The following is an 11,834-nucleotide window of genomic DNA, read 5'->3' on the forward strand; positions in this document are numbered from 1 at the left end:
TGCTAAGGTTAGAAATACAGGCATGTGCCTGTTTACCAATATTTTTATGTCTGTCATTGATACAGGGTAAAAGAATAGGAAAAGACATTCCAAGAAAATGGATTTAGACACAAGCCAGTGTAGGCATTTTAATATCTGACAAAATTGACTTCAAACCAAAACTAATCAGAAGAGATAGGGAAAGATACTACATATTCATGAAAGTGAAACTCTACCAAGAGGATACTGGAATTCTTAACATCTATGCACCAAACACAAGAATACCCAAGTTTAGGAAGAAAGAGTGCTGTAGCTTAAATCACATATTGACCCTCAAACAGTGGTAGTGGGTGATTTCAAATACCTTAATCTTGCTAATAGTTCTTTTCAGACAAAAACTAAACAAAGAAATGCTGGAGCTAACTGACATAAAACAAATGGACCTAACTATTATTTACTTTTCACTCACACACCAAAGAACACACCTTTTTCTCACTACCTCACAGAACTCTCTTCCAGACTGACCACATACTCAGACACAAAGCAAGTTTCAACAGATACAAGAAAATTTATATAGCATCCTGCATCCTACTAGACTGCCACATGTTAAAGTTGTCTATCAACAACAAGATAAATAGAAAAAAGTTTACAAACAGAAGCAGAACAACTCTCCACTGAGTGAAAAGGGTTCAAAACAGATACCAAGACAGAAATTAATTGATTTCTAGAATTGAGTGAAAATGAATACACAGAATACCCAAACTGTTGGGACACAATGAAGGTTGTTTTAAGAAGAAAATTCATATTACTAACTGCCTATATTAAAAATTGGATATTTTTTTATCCATTCTTCAGTCAAGGAGCTGTTAGTTCCTTTATTTCTCTGTTAATTTTCTGTCTGACTGACCTGTCCAGTGAACTCTATCAGACTTTCAATAAACTCTACTTCTCCTCAAATTATTCCATAATATATAAACATAAGGGACATTACCCAATTCTTTGTATGAAGCCACAGTTATCCTGATACCCAAACCACATCAAGACCCAACAAAGAAAGAGAATTACAGACCAATTCCCCTTACAAGCATAGATGCAAAAATTTTTTAAAAAAATACTGGCAAGTCGAATCCAAGAACATATTTTAAAAATTCTTCCATCATGATCAAGTAGGCTTCCTTCCAGACATGCAGGGATGGTTCAACACACATAAATTGATAAATGTAACCTACAATATAAGCACACTAAAAAACAAAAAAACACATGATAATCTCATTAGATGAGTAAAGGCCTTTGACAAAATCCAACACCCCTTCATGTTAAAAGTCTTAGAGAGATTAAGGATACAAGGGATCTACTTAAACATAATAAAGACAGTTTGCAGCAAGCCCATAGCACACATCAGCTTAAATGGAGAGAGACTCAAAGCATCTCTGCTAAAATCAGGAATAAAATAAGGTTACCCACTCTCTCCATACTTAAGTTTTAGCTTAGAGCAATAAGATACCTGAAGGGCATCAAGGAGACACAAATTGGAAAGGAAGAAGTAAAGAATATTTATTTGCAGATGATATAATAGTACACATAAGTGGCCATAAAAGTTCTACCAGGGAATTTCTTTTTTAAATATTTTTTTATTTCTTTTTTATATATTTCTTTCTTTTTTTATTGAAAAAATTTCCTCCTCCTCCCTGCCTCCCATTTCCCTCTTCCTTCCCCTACTCCTCTCCCCCTCCCCCCAATCCTTTCCCCCTCCCTCTCCAGTCAGAAGAGCAGTCAGGGTTCCCTGTCCCTACCAGGGAATTTCTACAGCTAATGATCACTTTTAGCCAATTAGCAGGATACAAAATTAACTAATAAAAATCAGTAACCATTTTATACATGAATGAGAAATCTACTGTGAAAGAAATTAAGAAAACAATATTTTTCACAGTAGTCTCAAATAATATAAAATATCTTGGGATAACTTTAACTTAGCAAGTGAAAGATTTGTGTGACTTTGGAAAAAACTGAAGATAATATCAAAAAATGAAAAGATCTCCCATGCTCATAGATGAGTATGATTAAACATAGTAAAAATGGCCATCCTGAAAAAAGCAATCTGCAGTTTTAATAAGCATTCCAATACATTTCTTCACAGATCTTGAAATGATAATTTTAATTTTATATGGAAACAAATAAACAAAGAAAAAAAACCAGGATAACTGAAACAATCCCAAATATTAAAATAATCACTGAAAGTATCACCATGCCTGGCCTAAGGTTGTACTACAGAGCTACAGTAATAAAAACAGTATAGTGTTGGCAAAACAACAATGTCCATAAATGGAATAAAAGTAAAGACCCAGACATAAATTCACTCACATATGGATACTTGATTTGATAAAGAAGCCAGAAATACAAAGAGGCAAAAAGGCAGCATCTTCAACAAATGGTCCCGATCAACTGGATGGCTGCATGCAGAAGAATGCAAATAGATCCATATTTAGCACCCTGCACAGAATTCAACTCCAAATGGATCAAAGATCTCAATGTAAAACCAGATAGACTAACTAGAAGAGAAGCTAGGGAACAGCCTTTAATGCATTGATACAGAAAAAAAAATTCCCTCTCTTAACAGAACATCAGAATCACAGGCACTAAGATCAGCAATTAATAAATAGGATATCTATTAATTAAATAAACAATTAGCTTCTCATGAAACTGAGAAGCCTCTGAATGGCAAAGGACGTTGTTCAGACAAAATGACAGTTTATAAAATGAGAAAATATTTTTGCTAACTACACATCCAATAGAGGAGAAATATGCAAAATATATATAGAATTAAGAAAGACCTGGAAATCAAGGAAACAACTCACTTAAAAAGTAGTGTACAAGTATAATTAGAGAATTCTCAAAAATTGATAATCAAATGGCTGAGAAACACTTAAAGAAATGCTCAACATCCTTAGCCATTAGGGAACTGCAAATCAAAACTATTTTGAGATTTTATCTTATACCGGTCAGAATAACTAAGATCAATAAAACAGGCAGGGCGGTGGTGGTGCATGCCTTTAATCCCAGCACTCGGGAGGCAGAGGCAGGCGGATCTCTGTGAGTTCGAGGCCAGCCTGGTCTACAAGAGCTAGTTCTAGGACAGGAACCAAAAAGCTACGGAGAAACGCTGTCTCAAAAATCCAAAAAATAAAAAAATAAAACAAATGACAGCTCCAGCTGGTGAGGATATGGAGTAAGGAGAACACACATCCATAAATGGTAGAAGTGCAAGTTTGTATAGTCACTATGAAAATCAGGGTGGCAATCCCTCAGGAAAATGGGAATCTCTCTACCTCAAGATCCAATTATACCACTTTTGGGCATATACTCAAATAATGCTTCATCCTACTGCAGAGAGTTTTGTCCAACCATGTTCATTGCTGGTCTATTCATAATAACCAGAAATTGAAAACAACCTAGATGTCCTTCAACATTTTAACTAATAAAGTGTGGTACATTTGCACAATGGAATATTACTTAGTTATGATATGATGATATGATGAAATTCACAGATAAATGGATGAAACTAGAAAAAAATTATCCTGAGTGAGGCAACCCAGATGCATAAAGACAAGTATGGTATACGTTTGCTTATATGTGAGTGTTAGCTGCTAAGTCAGTGGTAACCAAGCTACAGTCCATAGAACCACAGAGGTTAGGTATAGAGTAAGGGCCTAGTGGGGAGGGTTAGAGCTCCTTATGAAGGGAAAATAGAATAGTTATGGAAGGATGAGGGGGAAAGACTGGAATAGGAGGGTTAAAGGAGGAGAGGGAGAGAAGAGGGGGATGATGAGGAAATACAAGTAAGTTTTCTCTAGTAAAGGATGATGTATGGTAGAAACTTTTCCCACACACTTTATATTTATACAGCTTGTCACTTGTGTGAGTAGCTTGGTGACTGATGAGCTGTGTCTTCCAGGAAAAGCAATTTCCACTATTATTCCATTCATAGAGTTTCCCCCAAGTATCATTGTCTGGTGAGTAGCAATTCTGCCTTAGAGCATAAGGCCATCTCATACTGCATACATGCATAGGTTTTTGCCCTGTGTGCATTCTACGATGCATTGTAAGATCTAATCTGCTAGTGAGGGTTGTCTGGCCTTCAAGAAATTCAGAACATTTCTCTCTGAAGGCATGATTCTTGATATTAGTAACATAAGACATTTGGTACAGTTTTTTTTTTCTTCACTATGATGTTATGAGCTAGTTTGTCACATGACTCCCACATTTGTTATGTGTACTGGTCTGAGTCCTTTTGTGGATAATAAAGTGTTCTAGTGAGTCTGTCTTTTTATTGGAAGGGTTCCCTTTCTCCAATGTTCACAATCCTGCTGACCAGTTTTAATTTTGTGAGGCTAAAGGAAAATACAGGACATTTTCGGTATACTTACCAAGCTCCAGGGCATACAGATGAACTGTAGTTCATTAATTTTATAGGCTTTACCTGACCTATAGAGTCTCATGCAATGAGAAAAGAACAAGACACATACTTTGTTTGAATTTCATAATTAGAAGCCATTGGAGAGGTCTCGCATTCTTCTGCGACTCTCAAAGTTTTTCTTATTTTAATGAAGAATGTTTTTGTTTTATTATTGTTAAATCAGGAGGAAAACCAAAAACAAGCTTCTCGGTCTCTTTTGCTTGTTTTTACACATTTATGGCTAAATGGCTCAGAAGCTGGGCAGCCTACTTTCATAGTTATGATCATTACCAGTCATCTTTATTTTTAATTTTGGATTTATATTTAGGAGTTATGAGATGGGGACTGTGGATGGGGACTTGAATGAGAGATGTACCTGTATGAGCTCACGTATTTGAATGCTTGATTTCCAGTTGGTGGTATGGTTTGGGTCTGTTGTGAAAACTTTAGGAAGAGGAGCCTTGCTGAAGAAAGAGTATCACTGAGTATTGGCTTTAAGAGCCTAAGTCTCACTCCATTTCCGGTGTCTTCCCCACTTCCTGTGCCCCAGACTTCCTGTACACACCCCACTTCCTGTACACCCCCCCCAGCTTCTTGTGTCCCATAACACCTGATGTGGATGAAAATGAGATCTGCCTTCTTCCTGCTGCTGGGCCTCTCCTGCTAGTATTGATTTTATCCCTCCGGGACCATAGCCAGAATAATCCCTCTTCCTGAAGTTGCCTTTGGCCATGGTGTGTTATCACAGCAGCAGAAAAGGAACTAATCCAGTAATAAAATACAGGGACCTGACATCAGATTGCCTGACGTCAGAACTTGGCTACGGGTTTTCCTGGCTCTGAAACCTTGCGTAAGTAAGAATAATATTTACACTCGTTCCACAGAATTGTTCTAGAATGGAAAATTTGACACATTAATTAGTCAATAGTGATAATTGTGAGGAATAAGAACAGTTTAGTCTGTTCCTCTGTAGTATTTAGCCTTCCTGTTCTTTCTTAGCCAATTGTTGGGTGAGATTGGTGAAACAACGCCCAATTTACCAGCAAGCTGATAATTTGCATTTTAAAATTAAAATTTGAATAGCAGCCCAGGCTTTGAATCCTGACTGCTTATGGGGAGTCTAAAGCAAAAGAATCAATAGTGCAAGTCCTACCTGGGGAAAATTAATGGAATCTGTCTTACCAAAGACAAAATGGTTATAGCTCAGTGGTAAGGTGCTAGCAAAACATGCAAAAATAAAATAAATAAATTATAACGGGGAAATGTATTACTAATGTTTTACTGACATTTTTACTTTATTTCATGTGTTTGGGCATTTTGCTTGCGTGCAAGTCTGTGCACAATGTGTGTGTCTGATGCCTATGAATGCATTGGCTCCTGCGGGGGGTGGGGGCAGCAGAGTTACAGGAGGTTGTAAGCCACCATGTAGGTTCTAGGAACTGAACCTGGATCATCTGGAAGAGAAGTCAGTGTTCTTAAGTGCATAGTCATCTTTCTAGCCCTGGTACATTTAAATACCATGGGAAGGTTTCCTTTTATTCTGAGCTTTGCCGAATGTGGTGGTTAATTTTGATTGTCAACGTGATGGGGTTTAGAATCACCATGGGAACACAACTCTGAATATTTCCAGGGAGGGTCACATAAGGGGAGAAGATATGCCCTGAAAGTGGACAGCACCATCCGAAAGGTTGGGGTCTTGGATGGAACACAAAGCAGAAAGGGAACTGAGCCCCAGCATTCTCTCTGCTTCCTGACTGCACATGACATGACCAGAGGCTTCAAGTCCCCAGGGTCGTGCCTTCCCCACCATTGTGCACTGTGCAGTCAAACAGTGAGCCCAAAGAGACCTGCCATTCCTTACGCTGCTTTTGTCAGGGTTTTGTGTGGTCAGGGAGGACAGTGACTAGAGCTCTGAACATTTTCATCAGGAATAGATCTGAATTTTAACTTCAAATGCTTTCCCAGTATCCAGAGAAAGGACTGCAGCAAGCTTCTCTTTTAATATATGGCACTGTGTTGTGTTTGCCTCCCTACCGTAATGCCTTTTTAATATCCCAGTAGACTTAATCAGATGATAGGTTGTTTAGGATCTTTTATGTGCAAATGAGAAATTAATTAATCATGCCCAGGATAGGCCATCAGTAGTAGCAAGGGCAATGATTCATCATCACCATAGACAGGGGCTAATGGCTATGAAAGAGACATACTAAAAGTTGAGAGTAGTTTCCATTGTTTGAATGTGTGAGCTCCCCACTCCCAATCCAAGAACCTCTGCTGCCTGTATTGGCTAGTTAAACATTGGTGTGCACAGCAAAGGGGCCTTATCACCTTTGGGGGATATGCTGTGCCCCCCAGAGAGGTCCTACAGTACTGAGAGCACCCTGGGTGCTTTGAGTTCTTTGGTCTTTGGGGAATCAACTCCCTGCTTCCTTTTATGCTCTTGCTTCCTGGTAAAAGACATCAGCTAAACTTCACTATCGGTGCAATTCCAAGAAAAAAACAAAAGTAAATCCAAGGCCAAGATGGTTCTAGTCAGTGGTACATATGTGTGTCTCCTCATTCACAAGCTATTATGCCAGGTATGGCATGAGGTCATTCAGAATTCTGGTGATGATTCTTGTGGATCATCTGAAAACAAAGCTCATATGAACCTGGTGTGTGTGTGTGTGTGTTTGTGTATATGTGTGTATTCATATTAGAAGTCAGAAGTCAATACTTGGTTTTTTTCTTCAGATACTTTCCACCTTATATTCTGAGACAGAGTCTCTCACCAAATCTAGAATTCATTGATTTGCCTACATTGAACCTAGAATTCACTAATTTGGCTAGGCTGGTTTCCCAGCAGGTTCAAGATCACTTATATCAACATGTCTTTGTCTCCTCAGTACTGGCACCAAACCTAAGTTTTTACCATGTGGGGATCAGAACCCAGGACCTCAGGCTCTATAGCAATTGCTTCACTGACTGAGCCATCTCCCCTGCCCATGGTCCTATTTTGAGATGATTTGTATCACTGTCTAATCTACACATATCTAAAACAGGACAGTGTTAATTTCTGCTTAGTACAAGTGTAGATGAATTGCTTCGTATTATCTTTATGCTAATTTATGTGTTTTTATTTTCCAAAAATTTTAGTAACTGCATGTAATAAAACTGAAAGTTTGAAAAGAAATAGGAAGTGTGAACTGTGAGTCAGAGATTTTAGTATGTTCTGAGGCTACAAGGATATTTAAGACAGAGGAAGAGAAATTTTAGCCAATGCCTCTTATTGGTCTTGTTCACCTCTGTTGACTATACTTGGCTTGACAGGATAGGAGGCTTATAAGCATCTGTTTAATAAATGAAGGGAGGCTTGTCAACAATTAATGATGTGTCTTTCATGGGTAGTATGACTGAATCCTACAGACTACATTTCCCTGTGAAAGGAAGATGAGGAGTTCCCTTACGTTGGGTGGAGGCGAGAAGGGTACATTCAGTGGGAACTGCTTTATAGTCTGGTATCTCAGTAAATCTGGATCTTCTAAAGGAGGAGTGGGGCTGGAAGGCATGATGTCTAGAAGGGAAGGAAGGAAGGAGGAGAAGAATATACCAGAAAAGGAAAATGTGTGCTAAATGAGCCTACACTAGTGGAAGCAAAAAGAGGGCGGGGAAAAGGAAACCTCTAGAAAACTAGGAAAAGTAATTTTTCTGCTTTTCTCTATGCAAAGACTACAGAAAAAGAGTTGGGACTCTGACATAGAAAGTGTTGTGCTTACGGAGTGAGAGAGAATCAACAGCTATAAGAAAGGAGCTGCAGGCCTGGAACAAAGGTTCTTCCTATAGTAACTAGCAGCATGTCCTAGCCTTTTGCACCCCACCCCTCCAAAAAAGGGAAAATTCATTGTTTGTAGGAGGAGGATTTCGAGAGATTTTAATGGAATTTTAGTTTATCTATCTTCTTTCTAAATTAACTATATGTGTTATCACTGCATTTTCAATACGAATATAAAGAAGAGTAAGCAGAAAATGCATTAAATTGGTTATATAGCTATAGAAATACTTAAGTGACTTTAAAAAGCTAGTCTTTTGATTTCATTCATTCCCAGCAGACTCTTCCAATGTCTATTTAAGTTACTAATTATTGACAAAAGATAAAGGAAAGGGAAAAAAGAAGGAAAATTCATTTCCTCTAACTCATACCTGTCATTCACGAAAAAAATCAAATATCTATATCCTGCAAAGAGCATTGTCTCCAAGAACTAGTTATGGTGAGCATTATTTCACTTCATTGAAAAATAGATAAAATTTATATGTACTTCAACAAATGAAAACAATGAATAAAATATCGAGTTGTCCTAAGATAAAGGCAATCATTGAAATTTTTGGATGGATATACTAACAGGTCAACTTAGCAGGCTACACCACAGTATCAAATACACCAAATCATCAATTTGTCATTCTGACTAAACATATACAATTTTTAATTGTCATACCTCTGTAAAGCTGGGGACAACGAATTTTTTTTGAAAGTTGTATATGAGAAAGGAGTCATAGAAGATCTCAAAGGATAGTCTCATGAAGTAATTAAAAAGAACACAAATAAAAAGCTCAGAGTCACAGGGAATTGGTGGCCTGTTATGCCCTTCAAACAATTTTTCAATCAACAGTAATCAAGCAACAAACCCCAGTGCTCATGTGGGGAGAAATCCTGGTCCTGAGTGGAACAAGAATTTCTGTAGCAAGTATCTTTTGTCCCGGGTGCTTTATTAAGATGCACAGGTTCTCTGAGAATTGGAGCTAACCCTCTCCAATTCTTGCTAAAAGGAGGCAGAGGACCAAATGCTTGCAGTTGCGTCGTGAATCAGCATCATAGCCCCTTCATCTGACTTTATCAGATCTACAATAGTGTGTCTCCGCAGCTCCAGACTCTCTTCCCTCAAGTTCACAGGCACCCTCCACAGACACCTCTTCTTCGGCAAACACAGTCTGCCATTTTCTAGATGAAGAACAGGCACAAACCACATTGCAATAAATGATTTCATGACTCTGGTCCCTGTTTAATCTAATCAGGGTAGATATGGTTGATTACATGGACAAAAAGCTGCTGAATAAACATGCTTATTCAGGAGTAACTAACCATTAGACAGTATTATGTAATGTCGAAGTAGCTGCTTGGCTTAATGTTATGGTTTCCATGGAAACTACATCAGTGAAGAGTAAAAGAGTTAAAAATACTGCTTTTTTTTTTCTTTTTCTCCCCCTGTGCATGAATAGATTGCCTATATTCACATGATGCTTATGGTAGCTTTTAAACAAGTATTGCACTCACTCGAGAGTTATCTCATTATTAATGGGGAAAATATTGGGATTATCTTCAGAAAGGAATACAGGCTGGCATATCTTTTCTTAGTTATTTAGGGGAGGGAGAGAAATGATGCTTGGATTGATGCAGGCCGCATGCATTTCACATGCACCGTTGCTTATTCAAAGCTTAGGTGCCCTCCCAAGGAAGGTTCATTCATATGCCACGAGGACGTTTCTCTTCCTTTCCAAAAACAAAGGCAGTGGGGATGAGAAAGGGAAAAGTCGGAGAGTTGCAGGCAAATGCTGAGCTCCGCAGAAGATGGCTCCTGCGGCAAGCGAAGATTAATTACTGGAGAGGGACAGCAGACTGGGGTTTGTGCTCTGCAGGGCTCCACAGTGCTCGCTGGCCACTGAAACCTCTCGCAGCTGCAACTGCAGGAAGGAGCGGAGGGCACAGCGAACATCAGAACCCAGCTCTGCATTGTTTGAGGTGTTTGCTTCATTTTAATCCCCTGGGATAGATAAGGAATAAAGTTAAATACATCCACTCTTCTGAGTGGCAAGTTTCATGTTAAGGAGCCTTACAGAAATTTGACTTTTTTTTTTTTTAATAAAATCTCTGCTTGAAGGCAAATCTCCCTCTCTCCAATTTGTCTTAACGAGTCCAGAGCTGGACACCAGAAATGTATTGTTTTCTCCCTGCACTCTTTAATTCTGGGAACTTGTGTGTGTGTGTGTCCCTGAAGACTGGCTTTTAATTTTAGGTTCCATGAAGGTTCTTTTCCATCTGAAGGTGTTTATTTTCTATGAATCACCACTTCGTCATTCATTGGCAGTTAGTCTCTGCATTCTCTAATGCAGAAAGCACTATCATTGCAGGCAGAGGACAAGATTAATGCATTCACTAAAGAGAAGTTAAGTAAAATTTAAGCATCATTAGGGCCTAATCTCTCTAATTGACCCACATGAAGATTCCTCGTTCTTTGGACCTTGGCACCACTAGTTTGATCAGAAAGAATAAGGTTCTAATGGTAACTTAGTTGTGAAGGTAGTTTCAGGGTCTAGCTATATACCACATTTGTTTTGAAAATGGCCCAACTGATAGGTGTTAAGGCATAATATTCATTTACTGGTGTGAAAACTCATGTAGCTATCTCACACCTAATGAATTAGCCTTTGAAGGAATGTATTGGTCTGGTGTTAATTTACTGTGAAATGTGGATATTTGAATCCCCCAGTGTGCTGTCTGATGTGTTCTCTGGTGCTCAACTAGGGTGAAACCACTTTGTCCGCCTGGCCTCTTAGTTCTAGTACGTCATAGGAGAAAAATATGTTCAATGGTAGTTTCTCAACAAAGTGGTAACTTGCCAAGATGTTCTCCTATCAGAACGTAACCAGGATATTCAGACACAGATAGGAACAAACACATATTTACTAATTAAGAGACTAGAGTTGAAGCTTATTTCTGTCAAAAGGTAGCCAAGTCCAGGTAAAGGTAGAGGCTGTATTGCTTCTACAGTGATGCCAAATCTAAAAGGTTCTGGGAACCCTTCATTCTAGAGATTCTTCATGTCTGACCTGGAAGGAAATGCAGGAAGTAAATACATTTGCTTTGAGCTCTTGAATTGCCTTTTGTCTCTCAGTGCTCATAGGTTTCCCTTGGTCCTCAAGACTCAGAGTTCAGGATGAATCGAAGGAAGATGGCTTTACATTTTCCACGTTCAGAGAACTTCTGCCTTGAACGTCAGATTCTTTAATGCCTCTATGTTCACTTCACAGAGGAAGAAATTTACCACCATGACCAACTGCCCTAGTTGTTGTCAGGAAGCCTCTAGTTAGTTCCCTGCCGCTTAGACTCGAAATAATCACACAGAAACTGTTTTAATTAAATCACTGCTTGGCCTGTCAGCTCTAGCTTCTTATTGGCTAACTATCACATATTAATTTAATCCATTTCTATTAATCTGTGTATTGCCATGTGGCTGTTGCTTACCAGTTAAAATTCTGGCATCTGTCTCCAGCATGGCTACATGGCTTCTCCTTCTGACTCTGCTTCCTTTCTCCCAATATTGAGTTTTCCCCATCTATCTAAGTTCTACCTTGCTATAGGCCAATCCAG

At 38.6% G+C, this 11,834-nt stretch overlaps 1 non-coding gene across 1 annotated transcript; it reads left to right on the top strand.

Annotated features, from left to right (window-relative positions):
- The first annotated feature begins 6,681 nt into the window (after positions 1-6,681).
- On the top strand, positions 6,682-6,802 carry LOC142849113 (small nucleolar RNA SNORA68). The gene has a single exon (XR_012910516.1). It is a non-coding gene; the product is annotated as a small nucleolar RNA SNORA68 (small nucleolar RNA).
- The last annotated feature ends 5,032 nt before the right edge of the window (positions 6,803-11,834 follow it).

The sequence above is a fragment of the Microtus pennsylvanicus genome, chromosome 4 (assembly GCF_037038515.1).
Source record: "Microtus pennsylvanicus isolate mMicPen1 chromosome 4, mMicPen1.hap1, whole genome shotgun sequence".
Lineage (NCBI taxonomy): Eukaryota > Metazoa > Chordata > Mammalia > Rodentia > Cricetidae > Microtus > Microtus pennsylvanicus.